At 39.8% G+C, this 19749-nt stretch overlaps 1 long non-coding RNA gene across 3 annotated transcripts in view; it reads right to left on the bottom strand.

Moving 5' to 3' along the window:
- The window catches only part of LOC124088501 (uncharacterized), a 44448-nt gene extending 24740 nt beyond the window's left edge, over positions 1–19708 (bottom strand). For all 3 annotated transcript variants that reach the window (XR_006850369.2, XR_009226143.1, XR_009226144.1), the window contains exons 1-2: positions 18576–19708; positions 1696–1759 (exon numbers count right to left, since the gene is read on the bottom strand). This is a non-coding gene — a long non-coding RNA (uncharacterized LOC124088501). The remainder of the gene's footprint in view (positions 1–1695; positions 1760–18575) is intronic.
- Between the last annotated feature and the right edge of the window lie 41 nt (positions 19709–19749).

Genomic DNA, 19749 nt, shown 5'->3' with positions numbered 1-19749 from the left:
CTCCATAACTGTAAGCCAGAATAAACCTTTTCTCTTTTTAAGTTGAATTATTCCAATGAGAGAAAGCTGATTAACACAAGAATATAAAGATGAAGGCAGTGGAACATGCCTATAATCCCAGCAGTTCAGGAGGCTGAGACAAGTGCAAGGTGCTAAGCAACTCAGTGAGACCCCGTCTCTAAACACAAAATAGGGCTGGAGATGCGGCTCAGTGGTCGAGTGCCCCTGAGTTCAGTCCCCAGTACACCCCCCCCACACACACACACACAAAGATGAGGCGTAAAATCTATGCTAAAACTTTCAATGTTTAGTTTTTTTTTAGAATATTAAATAGCAAATAAAGTCAATGACAAATCAAGATAGAGACTACAAGGGACAAGCTATGTGTGTCTACCTTTTTTGTATCTGTGTGTGTGTGTGTGTGTGCTCACATGCTGTTAAATATACATACAATAAGCTGCGTGTGGTGATGCATACCTATAATCCCAGCAACTCTTGAGGCTGAGGCAGGAGGATCTCAAATTCAAGGCCTGTCTCAGCAACTTAGCAAGACCCTCAAAGTAAAAAATAAAAAGGACTGGAGATATAGCTCAGCGGAAAAGTACCCCTGAATTTAATCTCTAGTACTACTACTAATAATTAATAAAATACGTAAACATACATATAATAAAATTTACCATTTTAACTTTTTTTTTTCAGTGCTGAGGATTGAACCCAGGGCTTTGTGCATGCTAGGCAAGCCTATGTTAGAGTGTGCAATTCTGTGTCATTAAGTAAATTCACATTCTCATGCAACCATTACCACATTCAGTTCCTGAACTTTTCATCACCTAAAGTGAAGCTCTGTACTCATTAAACACTAACTCCCCATTCCTCCTCCTCCTCCCACCCCCGACAATCACCAATCTATCTCTATGAAGTTGACTACTTTAGGCAATTCATATCATACAATATTTTTTTTTTTTGGTACTGGGTGCTTAACCACTGAGCTACATACATCCCTGCCTTTATTATTATTTATTTTGAAACACAATCTCTAAGTTGCTTAGGGCTTCACTAAGTTGCTGAGATGGGAATCAAACTTTTGATCCTCCTGCTTTAACCTCCAAAGTTGGTGGGATTCTAGGTATGTGCCACATGTCCAGTGAGTATTTGTCCTTTATTTATTTATTTTTTGGTACCAAGGATAGAACTCAGGGGCACTTAACCACTGAGCCACATCCCCAGCCCTTTTTGTATTTTATTAGAGACAGAGTCTCTCTGAATTGCTTAGGGGCTTGATAAATTATGGAGGCTGGATTTGAACTCGCTATCCTCCTGCCTCAGCCTCCCAAGCCACTGGGATTATGGGTGTGTGCCACCGAGCCCAGCGAGTATTTGTCTTTTTGTGTCTGGCTTGCTGTTCCTTTCAAAGCAATTTTTTCTTACTTTTTTACTTAGAGGCCTCACATTTTCATTTCACGCTAAGCCCCCACAGATTATGTAACCTGTCCTTCTGAGAAATATGTTTGTGTTAGCCTTTCCCTTTCTGCTGTAGATATGCGACTTGTATTTTGTGAATTTATATTATCTGTTTCTCCCTTTAGAATATGGGGTCCTTTATGATAACTGGAAATTTAAACTTCCAAGTAACTCCTGGAGGCTTTGCATAGCAGCAGCATCACAGCTAACTGCTTCCTCTTATTCTAAACTCACCTGGCTTGAGAGATACAGGGACTCCTCAATTCTCCAGGAGATTCATTTTGCTTCCAGGGCATGGCTGAAATTGAAGGGACAGAAAGTGATGTGAGAGTGAAGAATGCTCAAAATTCAGGATAAACTGCATGAGTGTTACAATGAAAATTCTCTGGCAAAAGCAATTTTGTTTACTTTTCTGCCTAACTGATCTCACCTCTGAGGCCTTCCCTGGGATGCCCAGGATTCTTGAGCATATGAAAGCTCTCCCCAAGCCTGAGCACTTTCACTAATTTGCCCCAAAGCCCCCAACCTCACAAAGAGACATGAGAAACAGCTAGAATCTGAGCTATAGGCTCAATCCCAGGGCCCACCACACGAATTATGCAATTTCTATGGGAAAAGCAAAGAGTTAAAAGCTCTGTGCCCCAGGGGGATTACCTTATCTTTTAAAACAGGAAACCTTTGCTCCAGAGCAGTGGCAGGGCTTTTGAGCTATCTTGGCCCTGAGAGGACACTAGGTCCCACTTGGGAGCAGGTCCAACACTCATAGGAGGTTTTACCCAGATAAAACTGGTCAGACAGGCTTCCCATTGCTTTAGCATTTTCTAGTATCCTGAAATTGCTTCATATTCTTTTAACCAATCAAGCAGCAATGACAAAAAAAAAAAAAAAAAAAAAAAAACCTCCATAATTTTCTGCAAACATAGGCTTCACTATTATGAAGGGGCAATCAAGATTCTCAAAACTGAAAAGAAAAGAACTGGTTCATGAAAGGCATGACGATGCACCTTGGGGGTCAGCCCAAGGAGGTGTTCTGATGGTTTGGGGAGCAATCCACAAGCCTTATCATCTGTGGTTCACCTCATTCTGGGACAAATGGATCAGTTGTGTCCTGACTGGGACAGTTTGGTTTTGCTTTGTTTTGTTTTTTGTTGTCTACAATGCTAGTGATGGGACCCAGAGCCATATGCATACTAAGCAAGTGCTCTACCACTTAGCTATACCAGCCACAGGAGAATCGTGTGTGTGTTACTGGTGACTGAACCTAGAGGCATGCTACCACTGAGCTATACCCCCAGCCAGGGGCTCAGTAATTCCTGAGTCTGGCCTTCATCTTATGATCCTCCTGTCTCAGCTTCCCAAGTCACTGGGATTACATACTTGTGCCCCATGGGATGGTCTTTGTAGGCACAAAAGGAAGATCCCCCTGCCCTGTGAGTCTATACAAAGAAACTGATAGTAGACAGATTGATAGGAGAAAAAGGTATACACATTTATTATGCACATATGCACATGACAACCACAAAAAAACATGAGACTCAAAAGCCCCAATTGTTGAAACTTAAATAGCAGTTTAAACTATAGAATGACATAGGGGGTGAGGTTTCGTGAATGAGGACAGGAGACATGGAGTAAGTGATTTTGAGGGAGATGAATGAACTTGAAAAACAAACAATAGCCTGAAAGAAAGTCTGTTTGGGTTATTGTTGTGGTGTTCTAGTGTTCCTTTCCTAGGAGTTAATCTTCTTGTTTTTTTGGGGAATTGAACATAGGTGTCCTCTACCACTGAATTATATCCCCAGACCTTTTTATTTTTTTAATTTTGAGACAGAGTCTCACCAGCTTGTCCAAGCTGGCCTCAAACTTGCAATCCTCCTGCCTCAGCCTCCTAAGTTGCTGGAACTACAGGCATGTACCACCACGGCAGGCTATTTTCCCTGTTTGATAAGACTATAGGGATGGTACTCAAGATAAATGTATATCTGATGGAGAAACCTGTCTTAGATAATTGAACTTCAGAGGGACCCCTCTTTGTGCTTTGAGTGGGTGGAATGACAGAAGGTCAAAAGAAGCTTTGTTCTGATACTGCTTTTCTTTTTATCAATGTGCCAGACTCTGTAGTATTTTTTAATATTTTTAGTTGTAGATGGACACAATAACTTTATTTATTTATATGTGGCACTGAGGATTGAACCCAGTGCCTCACACATTCTAAGCAAGCACTCTACCACTGAGCTACAAACCCAACCCAGGAGTATCTTTTTTGAGGCCCAACTCCTTGAAGAAAGTCATTTCATGAAAGAAAATGGGGAGAGTAATAGAGAAGAACCCTGATTGCCTCCTCAGGTCACTTGGATGTTACTATGGAAAGTGTTGACTTCAGATTTGGGAGACGAGTTTTGTCTTCTTACACAAAGACAACCACTTTTGGCTTTATCTTTTGGTGGTACAGGGGATTGAATCCAGGGATGCTTTACCACTGAGCTATACACCCCAGCCCTTATTGAAACAGGGTCTTGTTAAATTACCCAGGCTGGCCTCAAACTCATGATCCTCCTGCCTCAGTCTCCCCAATCACTGAGATTTCAGGTATGTGCCATCATGCCCAGCTCCATTTTGGGCTTTTATTAATACCTAATAAACAGTGTTGGCCAAAAAAAATACTTCTGAGGGGTATTTCAGTTTCCATATAGAGATGCAAATTGCAGTGCTTGACTAAAGACTGCTGAAGACTAAATCTCATTCCCACCCAAGGCGAATCTCTGACAGAGGCCCCTACCTGTCACTTATTCTTAGCAACATTCCACACTCCTATGCTCAATTCTTCAGGACAGGCAAGGTGGTAGCAGTAAGGAAGGATCAACTATGTCAGGAATGCTTAGGTAAATGAATGAAAATTTGGAGGAAAAAAATTCAAGTTCCACCTCATCAAAATAAACTCCAAATAGATTAAAATGGTAAACATGTAATAGACGCACTATACCAAATAGTAACGGTTATGTTTAAGGGTAAATGTCAGCATTCTCAAATCTTTGAAGCAATGAAAGAAACTGCAAAGGAAATCAACGTTCAAAAATGTAAAAACTGGACAGAATTTTTTTTTAATTTTTTAGTTTTCAGTGGACACAACATCTTTATTTTATTTTATTTTTATGTGGTGCTGAGGATCGAACCCAGTGCCCCGCGCATGCCAGGCAAGCGCACTACCGCTTGAGCCACATCCCTAGCCCTGGACAGAATTTTTAAAAGTAGATTACGCAAAATGTCTTCAAAGAGTAAGCAGATAACATCTCAAATATAAAAAAATTTGTTTAAATATAGAGGAACCATCTAGGTAATAATCCTTACAGAAGATAAGTAGGTAATTCACAAGAAGAAATAAAAAGTAGTACCTCTACTACTGCATGGGGAAATACTCATTGTTCTTGATAATCAGAAAGTTTAAACATAACTCTAACATAGTTCATTACATCTACTAAAGTGGCAAAGATGTTTTAAAATTATAATGCATAATATTAATAAACTGATAGGGCTGGAGGTGGAGCCCAGTGGTAGAACGCATGCAAGAAGCCCTGGGTTGATGGATCCCCAGCATCACAAAAACAAATAAAACGAAGTGGGTAAAATAAGTCACCACGTAATTCTTTTTTTTTTTTTTTTGGTATTGGGGATTGAACTCAGGGGCACTCAACCACTGAGCCACATCCCCAACCCTATTTTGTATTTTATTTAGAGACAGGACCTCACTGAGTTGCTTAGTGCCTCATCATTGCTGAGGCTGGCTTTGAACTTTCGATCCTCCTGTCTCAGCCTCCCTAGCCGCTGGGATTATAGGCAAGTGCCACTCTGCAAAACCCTGTCTCAAAATAAAAATAAAAAGGGCCAGGCGCTGTAGCCACACCTGTAATCCCAGCAGCTCGGAAGGCTGAGGCAGAAGGATCACAATCTCAAAGCCTGCCTCAGCAAAAGCAAGGTGCTAAGCAACTCAGTGAGACACTGTCTCTAAATAAAATACAAAATATGGGGGCTGGGGTTGTGACTCAGTGGTAGTGTGCTTGCCTAGCATGTGTGAGACCCTGGGTTTGATTCTCAGCACCATCTACAAATAAATAAAATAAAGGCCCATTAACAACTAAAAAATATTTTTTTTAATAAAAATATGGCTGGGGATGTGGCTCTGTGGCTGAGTGCCCCTGAGTTTAATTCCCAGTATCCCTCTAAAAATAAAATAAAATAATAATAAAATAAAAAGTGGGGCTGGGGTTGTGGCTTAGTGGAAGAACGCTTGCCTAGCATGTGTGAGGCACTGGGTTCTATTCTCAGCAATGTATATAAATAAAAAATAAATAAAGGTCCATCAACAACTAAAAATATATTTTTTAAAAAAGGGCTGAGGATGTGTAAATCTAAAATCTGGTTCTTTGCAGTGGGAGGAAGCAAGCAAAAAAATTAACAAATTTTGCCCAGCACAGTGGGGCATATCTGTAACACTAGCAACTGGAGAGGCTGAGGCAGGAAGATCCCAAAATCAAGGCCAGCCTCAGCAACTTAGCGAGTCCCTAGGCAATTTATCCAGATGCTTTCTCAAAATAAAAAATAAAAGAGCTGGGAATGTAGCTCAGTGGTAAAGCACTCCTGAGTTTAATCCCCAACACCAAAAAGAACAAACAAACAAACAGACCTGACAAACCACTTACTAACAAATTTTTAAAAAAGAAGGTTTCATAAATATAATAAGTGATAAAGGAATAAAATACTTTTGCCTAGCATGCCTAAGACCCTGTATTCCATACCCAGCATTACAAATTTGGAATGAGAAAAGGCTACAGTTATCAGTACAGGGGAAATTATGAGAATTACAAGGGAATGCTTTATTCAATTCTATGCTAATACAATATAAAATATGAATGAAATAGATAATACTCAAGGAAATGTAAATTACCAATAGGGACTTAGAAGAATAGAAAATCTAAACAGATAAATAATCACATAGTCTAGGGGGATGTGGCTTAGTGGTAGAGTGTGTGTCCAGCATGTGCAAGGTGCTGGGTTATATCCCCAGCACCACACACACACACACACACACACATCATGGATGAAAGCTGTTAAAAGCTATACCAAAAACAAACAATAAAACCCAATAAATCTAGATAGGTTGGTGAGCATCATTTTTCAAACTTTTCAGAGAAGTAATCATTCTAATACTACTAAAGCTGTTCCAAGGATAGAAAAAGAATGAAGGAAGAAGGTTATGCTGACCATACCTGTCATCATAGCTACTAGGGAGGTAAAGGCAGGAAGATCACTTGAGTAGAGGAGTTCAAGCCAATGTGGGCAATGAAGAGAGACCCAGTCTCAGAAAAAAAGAAAGAAAAAGAGAAAGAGGGAGGAAGGAAGGGAAAAAGAAAGGAGAAAGAAAGAGGCAAGGGCCACCAGGCTGGCTCTGTGTTTTAAGCCAAAATCTTACATTGAGCAACATAAAAATATGGACGTCATTTATGAATGTAGATGCAAAACACCTTAAAAATATATGAATATAATTTTTCAGTATATTTTGAAGCATCTTGACTAAGTACAGTTGGTTTCAGGAAGGAAAAAAAGGTATAAGGAAATCCATTAATCCAACTTACCACATAAATAAGTAAAATGAGTAAAAAATAGAATAATGAGAAATATTAAAATTTTGATATAATTTAATATATGTTCCTTAAAAACATTATGTATTAGGGGCTGGGGTTGTGGCTCAGTGGTAGAGCGCTTGCCTGGCATGTGTGAGACACTGGGCTTGATCCTCAGCACCACATAACAATAAATAAATAACTATTTTTTAGTTGTAGACATGTATATTAAAAAAAAATTATGTATTAGGGCTGGGGTTGCGCCTCAGTGGTAGCACACTTGTGTAGCATATGCGAGGCGCTGGGTTCAATTCTCAGCACCACATAAAAATAAGTAAACAAAATAAAGGTATTGTGTCCAACTACAACTAAAAAATAAATATTTTTTTAAAAAAACATTATGTATTAAAGAGATATAATACTTCTTTAACATAATACAGATATAAATCCTGTGAATGTTCACACGCACACTAATATATATATATCATCAACAAATAGTACTGTGTGTGTGTGTGTGAGACTAAGAATTGAATCTAGGGACACTCCTACCACTGAGCAACATCCCCAGTCCACTTTATTTCTTTTTAATTTTGAGATAAGGTCTTGATAAGTTGCTGAGGCCAGCTGGGCACGGTGACATATGCACGTAATCCCAGTGGCTTGGGAGGCTGAGGCAGGAGGATCACAATTTAAAGCCAGCCTCAGCCCACAATAGCCAAAGCAATCCTTAGTAAGAAAAGTGAAGCAGGAGGCATTACCATACCAGACCTTAAATTATACTACAGAGCTATAGGAACAAAAATGGCATAGTATTAGTCCCAACAAACATGAAGCCCGATGGTATAGAAGAGAAGACACATAAATAAAACCCACATAAATACAGTTATCTCATACTAGACAAGGCACCATAAACATACATTGGAGAAAAGATAGTCTCTTCAACAAATGGTGCTGGGAGAACTGGAAATGCATATGTAACAAAATGAAATTAGACCCCTATCTCTCACCCTGTACAAAACTCAAAGTGGATCAAAGATTTAGACATTAAACCAGAGACCCTACATCTACTAGAAGAAAAAGTAGGCCCAAATCTCCTCATGTCAGCTTAGGAATTGAATTCTTCAACAAGACTGCTAAAGCACAAGAATCAATAAATGGGATGCCATCAAACTAAAAAGCTTCTTCACAGCAAAGGAAACAATGAAGAACACAAAGAGAGAGCTTACAAATTGGAGAAAATCTTTGCCACCTGCACCTTAGATAAAGTACAAATCTCCAGGATATATAAAGAATACAAAAAACTTAACACTAAAAATACAAATAATCCAATTAAAAATGGGCAAAGCAACTGAATAGATACCTCATAGAAGAAATATTATTGATCAACAAATACATGAAAAAATGTTCAAACCATCACTAGCAATTCATTAAAACTACACTGAGGGGCTGGGATCGTGGCTTGGTTGTGGCTTGCCTAGCATGTGTGAGGCTCTGGGTTTGATTTTCAGCACTGCATATAAATAAATAAAATAAATGTCCATTGGGGGAAAAAATATATATATACATATACCAAAAACTACAGAGATTTTATCTCACTCCAGTCAGAATACAAGTAACAATAAATGTTGGCAAGGATATGGGGAAAAGGCGCACTCATACATTGCTGGTGGGACTGCAAATTGGTGCAACCACTCTGGAAAGCAGTATGAAGATTACTCAGAAAACTTGGAATGGAACCACCATTTAATCCAGTTATCCCACTCCTCAGTTTATACCCAAAGGACTTAAAAATCAACATACTATAGTGAAGCAGCCACATCAATGTTCACAGAAGCTCAATTAACAATAGCTAAGCTATTGAATTAGCCTAGGTACCCTTCAACAGATGAATGGATAAAGAAAATGTGATACATATACACAATAAAATATTACTCAGCTATAAAAAAAATGAAATTATGGGCTGGGGATGTGGCTCAAGCGGTAGCGCGCTCGCCTGGCATGCGTGCAGCCCGGGTTCGATCCTCATACAAACAAAGATGTTGTGTCCCCCGAAAACTAAAAAATAAATATTAAAAAAAAATGAAATTATGGCATTTGCTGGTAAATGGATGGAATGGAGACTATCATGCTAAGTGAAATAAACCAAAGGCCAAATGTTCTGATATGCAGATGCTGACTCACAGTGCTGGGGAAGGGGAGTGAAGGTTCACCAGATTGGCCAGAGGGTTTAGGGGGAAGGTAGGGAAAATGGGAATGGGAAGATAGTATAATAAATCAGACATAACTTTCCTATGTTCATATATGAATACACGACCAGTGTAACTCCACATTATGTATAATCACAAAAATGAGAAGTTATACTCCTTGTATATATGTCAAAATATATTCTACTGTCATGTATAACTAAAAAGAAAAAACAAAAAAACAACGAAGCCAGCTTTAGCAATTTAGCAAGGCCCTAAGCAACTTAGTGAGATCCTGTGTCTAAATAAAATATAACAAAAGGCTGGGGATATGGCTTAGTGGTTAAACATCCCTGGCTTCAATCTTTGGTAACAATAACAACCAAAAAAAGTTGCTGAGGCTGGACTCAAACTTGCTATCCTCCTGCTTCAGCCTCCAGAGTCTCTGGGATTACAGATATGTGCCAATGTGGCTGGAAAACTAATATTATTCTTAATATCCCCATTAGAATCAGGACCAAGACAAGGATGCACACCATCTCTATTATTTATTTGTTTATTTATTTATTTTTAGTGCTGGAGATCGAACCCACCTGGGCCTTTGTGAATGCAAGGCAAGCACTCTACCAACTAAGCTATATCCTTAGCCCTATTATTTAATATTGTTCTTGATGTTGTTCTAATTAATGCAACTAGACAATTAAAACTAAACACTAGGAAGCAGAATTATTGTTGATTATATCATTGTCTACCTAGAAATAATCAAATGAATAATTGTCAGAAATAGTATTTCATTTATTTGTGGCTCTGGGGATTGAGCCCAGGGCCTGAAGCATGCATTCTAGTCAAGTATCTTACCACTGAGCTATATCCCTAGCCCTTTGTTTGTATTTTACATGTTTTTATTCTACACTGACAATTTTTCTGTGTTCTATTGTTTCTTGGATTTGACTGGCAAAAGGCCCTGGAAGTTATCAGAGTGGATGGTGAAAGGTGAGAGAGAGTAGGGATGGGCAGAAAACAAAGCCTGGCTGCTTCAAACTCCTTAAATGGAAGGCAGGTGATCCTGTTAACACTGAGTGGGAATATTGCTCACAATTCTAACATTCTAGCTGCACTTCCTTGGAAGGAAGGCTATTATGAACCAGCAGGGGCCAGGAAGCTCTTCCTTATCAGCAGCTCTTCACAGATAGCAGCCAGAACACATAGCTGCTTGTCTGAGACTGACTTGGAAGGCCAGGTCAGATAAAGTAAACAAATTAAGAGAAAAAAAGTGCAGGGTTCTTTCCCAAGAATAAAGCTGGGGTGGGGGGGAAGACTTGTGGAGAAGTGAGGAAAGGGAAGGTCTCAGGCATAAGGAAGCTGAAAGAAAGGAGCACTCCAATCATGTCAAATCTTCAGAACTTGCTATAATTTTGTCTGCCTTATCCAGTTTTAGAGAGAACTAGGATTTGTTCCTGGCTCTCTCTTTGATAAGCACTCAGGCACTTTGACTTATTTTTGTCTCATTCTATCCATTACAAGTCAGAGCTTTTGACAACTTTGTGTATTTCTTCACATTTTTCTGTGGTAAATGTTTGCTTCAGGTTGATTTTCTTGTTTTTGTATTTTAATGTAATCATCATATACTTTTGCAACTTTTCTGATTATGTTATGGACATCTTTTCATTTTGTACATGTAGCTCTGATTCATTACTTTGCAAAATGTAGTTACTTAGTATGTCATGGACATTTGAGTGGCTTGCAATTTTGTATTATAACCACAGATCTCCATTTGGCTGATTTCTTCATTCAAGATTCTACTTAAGTGCTACCTCCTCAGAATAACATTCCTCTATCTCACCACTTCTTAATCCCTTATTCTGCTTTTTTTTTTTTTAAACAGCACTTACCATAATATGATCTTTTGGTGCATTTGTTTACTTATGTATTGTTTGTAATATACTGGTTGCCTCGAAAATGTTATGAAAGTTAGAATTCTTGACTGGCCTCAGTGGCACATGCCTATGATACCAGAATGGTGAGAAAGGAAAATTGAAAGTTCAAGGCCAGCCACAGCAATTTAGCAAGACCTTGTCTAGAAATAAAAAATAATAATAAAGGCTGGGGATATACCTGAGAAGTAAAGTGCCTCTGGGTTTAATCCCCAGTACCAAAAGAAAAACAAAGAAAGCAAAAAGAAAGTAAAGATTCTTGCAGGCACGTTAGGGAACTTCCATAGCTAATCCTATAATCCCAGCTACTCAGGAGGGTAAGGCAGGAAGACAGAAATTCAAGATAAACTTGGGCAATTTATTGAGACGCTGTCTCAAGATTTTAAAAAATTTAAAAAGGCTAAGTATCAGGAAAAAAAAAAAAGAAAGGGAAAATAAAAGGTAAAGACTCCTATGCATCCCTGCTGTGTTCCTAGTGCCCAGAAGGTGCCAGGTCCAAAGGGATATCTAAGTATTTACTTGGTGAACTAATCGTATAACAGTAAACATTCTTTTACATATTTTTTGTAAATCTGTACAAATATTTCATTAGTGTTGCTGGACCAAAGAGTGTGAATATTTAAATTGTGACAGAAATCACCAAAACAATCTTTTAAAAATGGTACCAATTCAGCAGGGCTTAGTGGTGCCTGTAATCCCAGTGATGTGGGAGGCTGAGGCAAGAGGACTGTGAGTTCAAAGCCAGCTTCAGCAATTTAGCACAAATAACTTAGCAAGACCCTTTCTCAAAATAAAATATAAAAATGGGTAGAGATGTGGCTAAGTGGTTAAGCACCTCTGGGTTCAAAAAAGGGGGGTACTGGAGTTGTAGCTCAGTGGCAGAGTGCTTGCCTGGCATGTGTGAGGCACAGGTGTTCAATCCTCAGCACTACATAAAAATAAATAAATAAGATACAGATATTGTGTACATCTACAACCAAAAAAATATTTTTAAAAAGGTACCATTCATATCTACCCCAATAGTAGATAATAATGCATACTCTGCAGAACACCAGATAATATCAATCTTTGCATTCTCTCTTCTTGATCTGAGAATTTAAAATACATTTGGGTTTTATGACGGGGCAAAAAAGTCATGCAAGTCTGGCTCCCTCTGGATCTACTTCATCAAGAGTGTGCCTTCATGTAGGGACTCTAGCCATCACACTGCCTAATTAGTCAGGTCCACCAGCAAGGTCCAGTGATTCTGCTTTCATCAAGTCTCTAATTAATTCTTCCCCTTCATCTTACTCCATTTTTGCTGGGGTAAGAGGAACCAGGTCCTAAACCAACAGTAATACAGTCTTAGAAATACAGTCTCAGTAATGCCAGTTCTATGATTGTATATCGCAAGTTCAGCCAGCCTCAGTAATTTATCAAGGCCCTAAGCAACTAGGGAGACCCTGTCTCAAAAAAAAAAAAATAAAATAAAAAGGCCTGGGGAATATAGTTCAGGGGTAAAGCACCCCTAGGTTCAATCCCAGTACCTGAAAAAACAAAAAAATCTTCTCAGAGAGTTCACTGGGTGCCATGGTGCCTGTAATCCCAACAACCCTGGAGACTGAAACAGGAGGATCTCAAGTCAACACCAGCCTCAGCAATTTAACAAAGCTGACAGCAACTTAGGGAGACTCTGTCTTTAAATTAAATAAATAAATAGGGCTAGAGATGTAGCTCAGTGGTAAAGAACCTCTGAGTTTACTCCCCAGTACACTGCCTCCCCATCCACCTCCCTCTCCCCCACCAAAAAAAGGATGAATATGTACAGCCTCTGATGCAGTATTTATCACATAGTTGGCACTAAAATGTTCTCCTCTCCAAAGCATCCCCACTCTTTATAGCACTAAGAACATTATATATATATATATATATATATATATATATATATATATATATACACATATATACACACATACACACACACACATATATATACTGACCAGCATTAAGGGAATATGCAGTTGATAGGCTAAGGTTGGTACCTGAACATGGCAGACACTCAACAGACAACTGTCAAGTAGAGTTGATTTTTGCACTTAGGAACCAGTGTTTTCTTCAGTGTACACATTTACACTACCAAGTGACTGAACATGTCACACAAATGGATGCTCTCTAACCAGCTAGTCACTAGATGAGCTCATCTCTCAATCCTATCTGAGCAGAACAAAGCCTTTTACAGAACTTTAAGACTGACTCACCACTTAGTCATCAAAACATAGCAATACTCCAAACATACTTGTTCTTGTTAACAAAAGACCAGCATGGGATGTCTGTCTTTTCTCCCTTCCTTCCCCTACTGAGAAAGAGCCCCTTGACTCACTGGCAAGAATCATCTCAACAAAGCTGATTTAAATAATCACACAACATTGCCACCATCTAGGTCATTTCCTGTGTATGTCACAAATCCAGGGGAGAGTAGATTAATCAACTATCTGAATGTTTTTTGAGTGGTTGCAATTCTGTTGGACACTCATGATTCCCCGTTTATGACATTTCTGTGAAGTGATCTTTTCAGTTATTTAAACTCATTAAAGTACAGAGGAAAGTAGCCCTTTGCCTCTGGAAAGGGAAAAAGGGGAAATATTGGATTTCTCTGAATATACTTGATTCCATCCCAAAAGAGTCATTAAATAGCAAATATTGTGCATAATAGCTGCTTCAGAGAGGCATAGTTTTAAAATATGTTGGTTTTAAACTCCTCTCTTATCTAGGAATGATGTGGTCAGTGGTATTTTCTCTTGAGAAAGGTCTTACAGTTACTATCATCCATTGCCTGACTGTAGCAGACTATCAAGTCTTTCAAGACCAGGAGCCTGCATGAGGCTGAGAGCTACTGAAATAATCAGGAGGAGCCTGAGGGCTCCTTTCACTAATAAGGATGTTTATAGCCAAGGTTTTGTACGGGTACAGACACAATTTTAAAATACCCTAGCATGGTCTCTCCTAGCTTAAGACCCCCAAGCAAAAATTGAATGAGAATCTTCAAACTTTTCTTTTTTGTAGTTCTGGGAATTGAACCCAGGGTCTTGCATGCACTAGGCAAGCACTCATTACTGAGCTACAACCTGAGCCCCCAGATCCTCAAATTTTAATATAGAAACCATATAAGTGAGCCAGGTTTGGTGGCATAGACCTATAATCCCAGTGATTTCAGAGGCTGAGGCAGGAGGATGTATGTTAGAGGCCAGTCTCTGCAAAGGAAAAAAAAAAAAAAATTGAATCAGGTTCTCAGAAGCCTGGTGAGACCCTATCTCAAAATAAAAAATAAAAAGGACTGGAGAGGTAGTTCTGTGGTAACACACCCCTAGGTTCAAACCCTAGTTAAAAAAAAAAAAAAAAAAAAAAAATATATATATATATATATATATATATATACACACACACACACACACACACATATATATATATATTCCATACCTAACAGATATAATGAAATCTGCCCTTAATCTACCTTATATAAATATTAGGAAATAGTATATTAGTAGTCCCTGAAGATTCAGACATTACAAGAAATGTTTATTTCATTAAACTATCAATTGGTCACCTTTACATTGGTATCATTTCTGTTCTGATTTGATTATCCTAGCTGGGTGTGCAAAACTGTCTATTCATATTAAGTAAATTTTGGGGGGAATATAAGGAGTGACATGTTGCATTTACTGACTGTAAAGTCATGTAAATTGTAATAATTTACAAATGTAAATTATTCTCAAACAACACTGCTATAATTAAAAGCATATTTCTAGCATATACTTAACTATTTGTAAGGAATAATACTAATTTTACATTGAACATCTAGGGAAGAATTTGATTTTGATTAGTTTGTACTTTCAGTGTAAGCTGATGAACATTTAGTAAAATGGGCAAACAACCTCATCCATCAGAGGGTATTAAGGCAAGTGACAAAGTAGAGAAATCTAATCTATACCTGAGAAGTCAGACAGGAGCAGTGCTAGGAGTTGCCACATTCTAGCCTGTGACCTGGATTCCTGAGGTTAACCGGCAGTTGGTAGCAGTTAAAGCTGAGGTTTGTTGAAAGAACAAGCAGAAGGGGAAAGGTAAAGATAAGGAAGATGAAGAAAGACAGTTGAACATTTTTTTTGGTATTATTTGCTTTTCAAGTGAAAATGTGAGATTTTGACCAATGTGGCTTTTTAATTATATCAAGTAGGCTCTTTTGAGATGAACTGATTATTTCTCTAGAATCAAAAGTGTAAACTAGAAAAGACTCAGCTTTGGGTAAAGCCCCCATTAATTTTATGAAACATTCCTAGAGACTCTACATCACTAAAAAAAAAAAAATTAGTTCTTAGTTCTGAAGGATTTCATTTAAAGAACAAAGCTTATATTAGTAAGCAAACATATTCATGTGCTATATATATTTAAAGTGCTTAGGATGATTTAGAAATCTCAATTACAAATCTTCAGGGCAAGAATTTTGCTTTATTTTTCTGCCAAGGAAAGTCAGTGGGCTAACAATAGTGGCATTAAAGCCTTTTACTTGCTAAGTCATGGATCTAATCAGGATAAACAGGTTAAGTTTGTTCTCTCCAAAGCTAGAGGCAAAATTGTGACTCAGTTATTACAACACTACCACAAGCATGTGGATTTTGCAAAAATTGCCTAGCAACATTACAGCTGGAAACAACACTGGGTAGGGAAGGAAACTAGAAATTTGACTTAGATATGCCCTGGTGCAAATGGGTGTAACTCCTCTGTTGGGTACAGTGTGTGCTGTACTCAATGAGCATGAAATTTTAAAAATCAGAATAGTCATTTAAAATTTCAGTTAGGACGTTGCTATAATTAAACCATAACACTGTGCCATGTGCTTAGCTGAGGAGGCAGGGCCTGATTTCTCATTCATTATGACACTGTTTTTTTTTTAAGAATTACTAGATCTTCTTTCAGTTATTCCAGAAACATTTATGAAGCACTGTCCTGGGGTCCAAAGCACAATCCTGGTTGGTGGATGGAGTTCAAAAGACAAATAAAACTTGATTCCAGCTCTGGGTGTGAGGAAAGACAGATAAGTTAAGAGAGTTCTACAGTCCATGCAGGTGTGGGCAAGAGTAAATCATGCAGGAAGGCCCTAGGAAGTGGCTCTATCACTGAGTACTGGAGTGTGCCACCTTTGGTTCCATCCCCACCCAAGAGTAGGGATCAACACAGTGCCTCCAGAATGCTGGGCAAGCACTCACCATGGAGTTACACCTTAGCCTCTAGCACTGAGTCTTGTTTTCAATTTTTAAAAAATACTGGCTTTTAAAACCCAAAGGCTGAATGTTATCTCTGATATACCAATTTTAACACATGTTAAGTGCAGTAGGAAAGAACAGAAGTTCATTGGATTGGACAAAAGGGAATAAAGGGGACTGGGGTTGTGGCTCAGTGGTAGAGCACTTGCCTTGCATGTGGGAGGCCCTGGGTTTGATCCTCAGCACCACATAAAAATAAAGACACTGTGTCCATCTACAACTAAAATATAAACATACACACACACACACACACACACATATGGGGATGAAGGGAGAGAGGATGGGAATAGGAAAGACAGTAGAATGAATCAGACATAACTTTTCTATGTTCATTCTTGAATTCACAACCAGTGTAACTTCACATTATGTACAACCACAAGAATGGGAAGTTATACTCCATGTATGTATAATATGTCAAAATGCATTCTATTGTCATGTATAACTAAAAAGAATGAATAAAAAATAATACCAGCTTTTCCCCCGTCATTCTACATATTTGCTGGGAACTTACCTCATCCACTGTGAGTGAGGATGCCAAGCCTTCAATGTTCTGGGACTATGCACTGAGAATTTCCCTTCCCGTGTTGCCCCAGTTTGAGAACTTCCAGTTTAGGGAAGCAGACAGATGGCAATGTAGGAGTTGACAAAAACAAAGCAAACACTGTTCAGAATGTTTACCTCCAAGAAGGGGAACTGGGCTGGAAATTGAAGGGATAGATGGGAAAGTTTTGTATCATTTAAATCTTTATTATTTGGGGGTGGGAAGGCCATAGAAAAAAATGATATAGTGTGATGTCTGCTAACCTTTACACACTTTCATTGAATGAAGTAGTAATCCTCTATTCAATCTTAAAATAGGAACTGGGATTGTGACCCACTGGTTGAGCTCTTGCCTAGCATGTGTAAGGAAAGGCACTGGGTTGGATTCTGGCACCACATATAAATAAATAAAGGTCCAAAAACAACTAAAAAAATTTTTTTAGAAAACTCTTAGAATAGGCAAATTTAAATGCAAACTTGCCAATTTAGGAAGCAAACCAATTAACATTTTAACTAAGGGCTCTTTTATCAGTGATAAAATAGCACCTAACCCATATCAGAACACTACAATAAACAAGTTAGGGAAGGTCCTTGCCCTCAGGGACCTTATTTTTCCAGCATAGTGACAAACAACCTACTTGGAGGTAGACATAAACCTGTTAAGGAAATAAAACAGGGAATTGTGAAAGACAAAGTGAGGCAAAGAAGGGGATATGAGAAGTTAGTAACAAGGGATATAGAATTCTTATAGAGGAGGGGTTCAGGAGTAACAGTCTAATGAGAAGAGGCCTAAGGGGCTTTAAAGTTCCCATTTACCTACAAAGCACATTTTTATACAAATTCATGCTTTAGATCCATAAAAGAAGCAGTTTTCTAAGGTTATTTTTATTTACATTTCATAGAAAATGTCACTATCTACACCAAATAATTCTGTTATCAGAAGGGACAGAGGGGGAGGTATTAGAGGGTGCTAGAAAACAATCCTTGGCTTTGACCACTCTGGATCAGAGAATGCCTCTCCTTGAAGTGTACAGAGTTCTGATCGTCTATAAGTTTAAAATTAAGTTTGGGTTACCATACAAAAAGTCATACTTACATTAGCTAGCAAATGTTTGTGGAAACAGCTGTAGACCCTTTATTGTCATCAGTTGTGATCTCAAGACAATTCAAAAAGCGATGTGCTAAGTACTAAGACCAGTTTTAAAAATCCAGCTTGATGTTAGCTTTTGAAGTGTTAGAACAATTTTAATCACAAAGTATTAACTCCCATAAAATGCTATGATAAAATAAATAAATAAATATAAGTGGCCATTAACCCAAGATTACTGTCCAATATTGTGAATCAAAAACAAATTCATCACTGGTAGTGGTGCACGCCCATAATCTCAGCGACTAGGGAGGCTGAGGAAGGAGGATCACCGAGTTCCAAAGCAGTCTCAGCAATTTAATTGTAGCTCAATGGTAAAGTGCTTCCAGGTTCAATTCCCAGTACTAAACCAAAACTAAAACAAAGAGAAAAACCCACACAACCGAAACCAAACCCACCTGAACAAACATTAAATATCCGCTGACATCCAAAATTCACAAAAAGCGTGCTGTAATCTACTGGTAGTGAGAATACAAATTGTTTTCCTGGAGGGCAAATTTGGCAGCTTAAATCCTTTGACCCAGTAATTCCCACTCCAGCAATGTATCCTAAATAATAATAATACCACGGAGAAAGATGGATATTAGTCGCGGGGTTATTTACAACAGAAAAACTGGGAAAGAAATCTTGTGTGTGCAATAAGGGACGGTTCGACATGGTAGGAGGGGAATTGTTTTCTCTAGTTAGACCTTAGCTGCCTGGCCAACCCGTTTTGCCAACACAGGCCCACGTGCAGGCTGACAAACACCGTGGTCGCTTGGTGGGCACCAGTTTGGGGTAGCGCCGCGGGGGTGCTGCTTCTGTTTACCGGGACAAGCCTTGGCTCGGCTGCATAGGGGACCACAGGCCTGGAGAGCTCACCTCAGGAGGTCGCACCCGCCCCCAATAGCCACCACCTGAGCAAACTGAGGCTCAGAGGACGCGCCCCCCAGCCAGTGTCTTCGCGTCGAGAACTCGCGTGTGGGTCCTCTGGTTGACCTCGGTGTCCCTCCTAGGCACACCAGGTTCACAGAATTCAGGAAGGTCCGGAGGCCCGACCTCGAGTCCGAAACGTGACTGCACACCGCCACGCCCACAGCGCCCCAGTGGCTAGCGCCAAAGGGACGCCTGGCTGCAGGCGGCTCCGGCTGCTGCCGGCCCGCAGGGAACCAGGAGGCCCCCACGCCGCCCACAGAGATTCAGACCCCGGGGCGGCCCTCGGGGCGGCCCTCGGGGCCGCCCCGCAGGGCGTACCTCGCTCCCTTCGCCCCTCCCTGAAGGCGGCCTCGGGCTCGCTCATAGGCCGGTGGCCTGGCAGCGCGCCGACAGGGAGGCGGAGCCAGCAGTTTCGCGCCAAAATCGCGTAGCTGGTTCCTCCCCCGCGGGCTACGTCGCGCCCTCCTTTTTTTTTCAAACCCAGAGCGGGGCGGGGATTGGTGGGCTGGGCTCTCACGTGGTTAACGGTCGCGGGAAGCCGCGGAGCCCGAACTTGTAGCTGGACCTGCGGAGATCCCAGTCTCGGTGCCCGGGCCGCCCAGCTTCCGCTGGACAGTCCGCGCCGCCACTGCAGCCGCCGCCCGCAGCCCAGAGCGC

The sequence above is a fragment of the Marmota monax genome, unplaced genomic scaffold (genome assembly GCF_021218885.2).
Source record: "Marmota monax isolate L192 unplaced genomic scaffold, Marmota_monax_Labrador192_F-V1.1 WCK01_AAM20220418_F8-fsc00061, whole genome shotgun sequence".
In the NCBI taxonomy this organism is placed as follows: domain Eukaryota; kingdom Metazoa; phylum Chordata; class Mammalia; order Rodentia; family Sciuridae; genus Marmota; species Marmota monax.
Note: the sequence above shows the minus strand (reverse complement) of the source record. Positions and strands in the feature narration are given on the sequence as shown.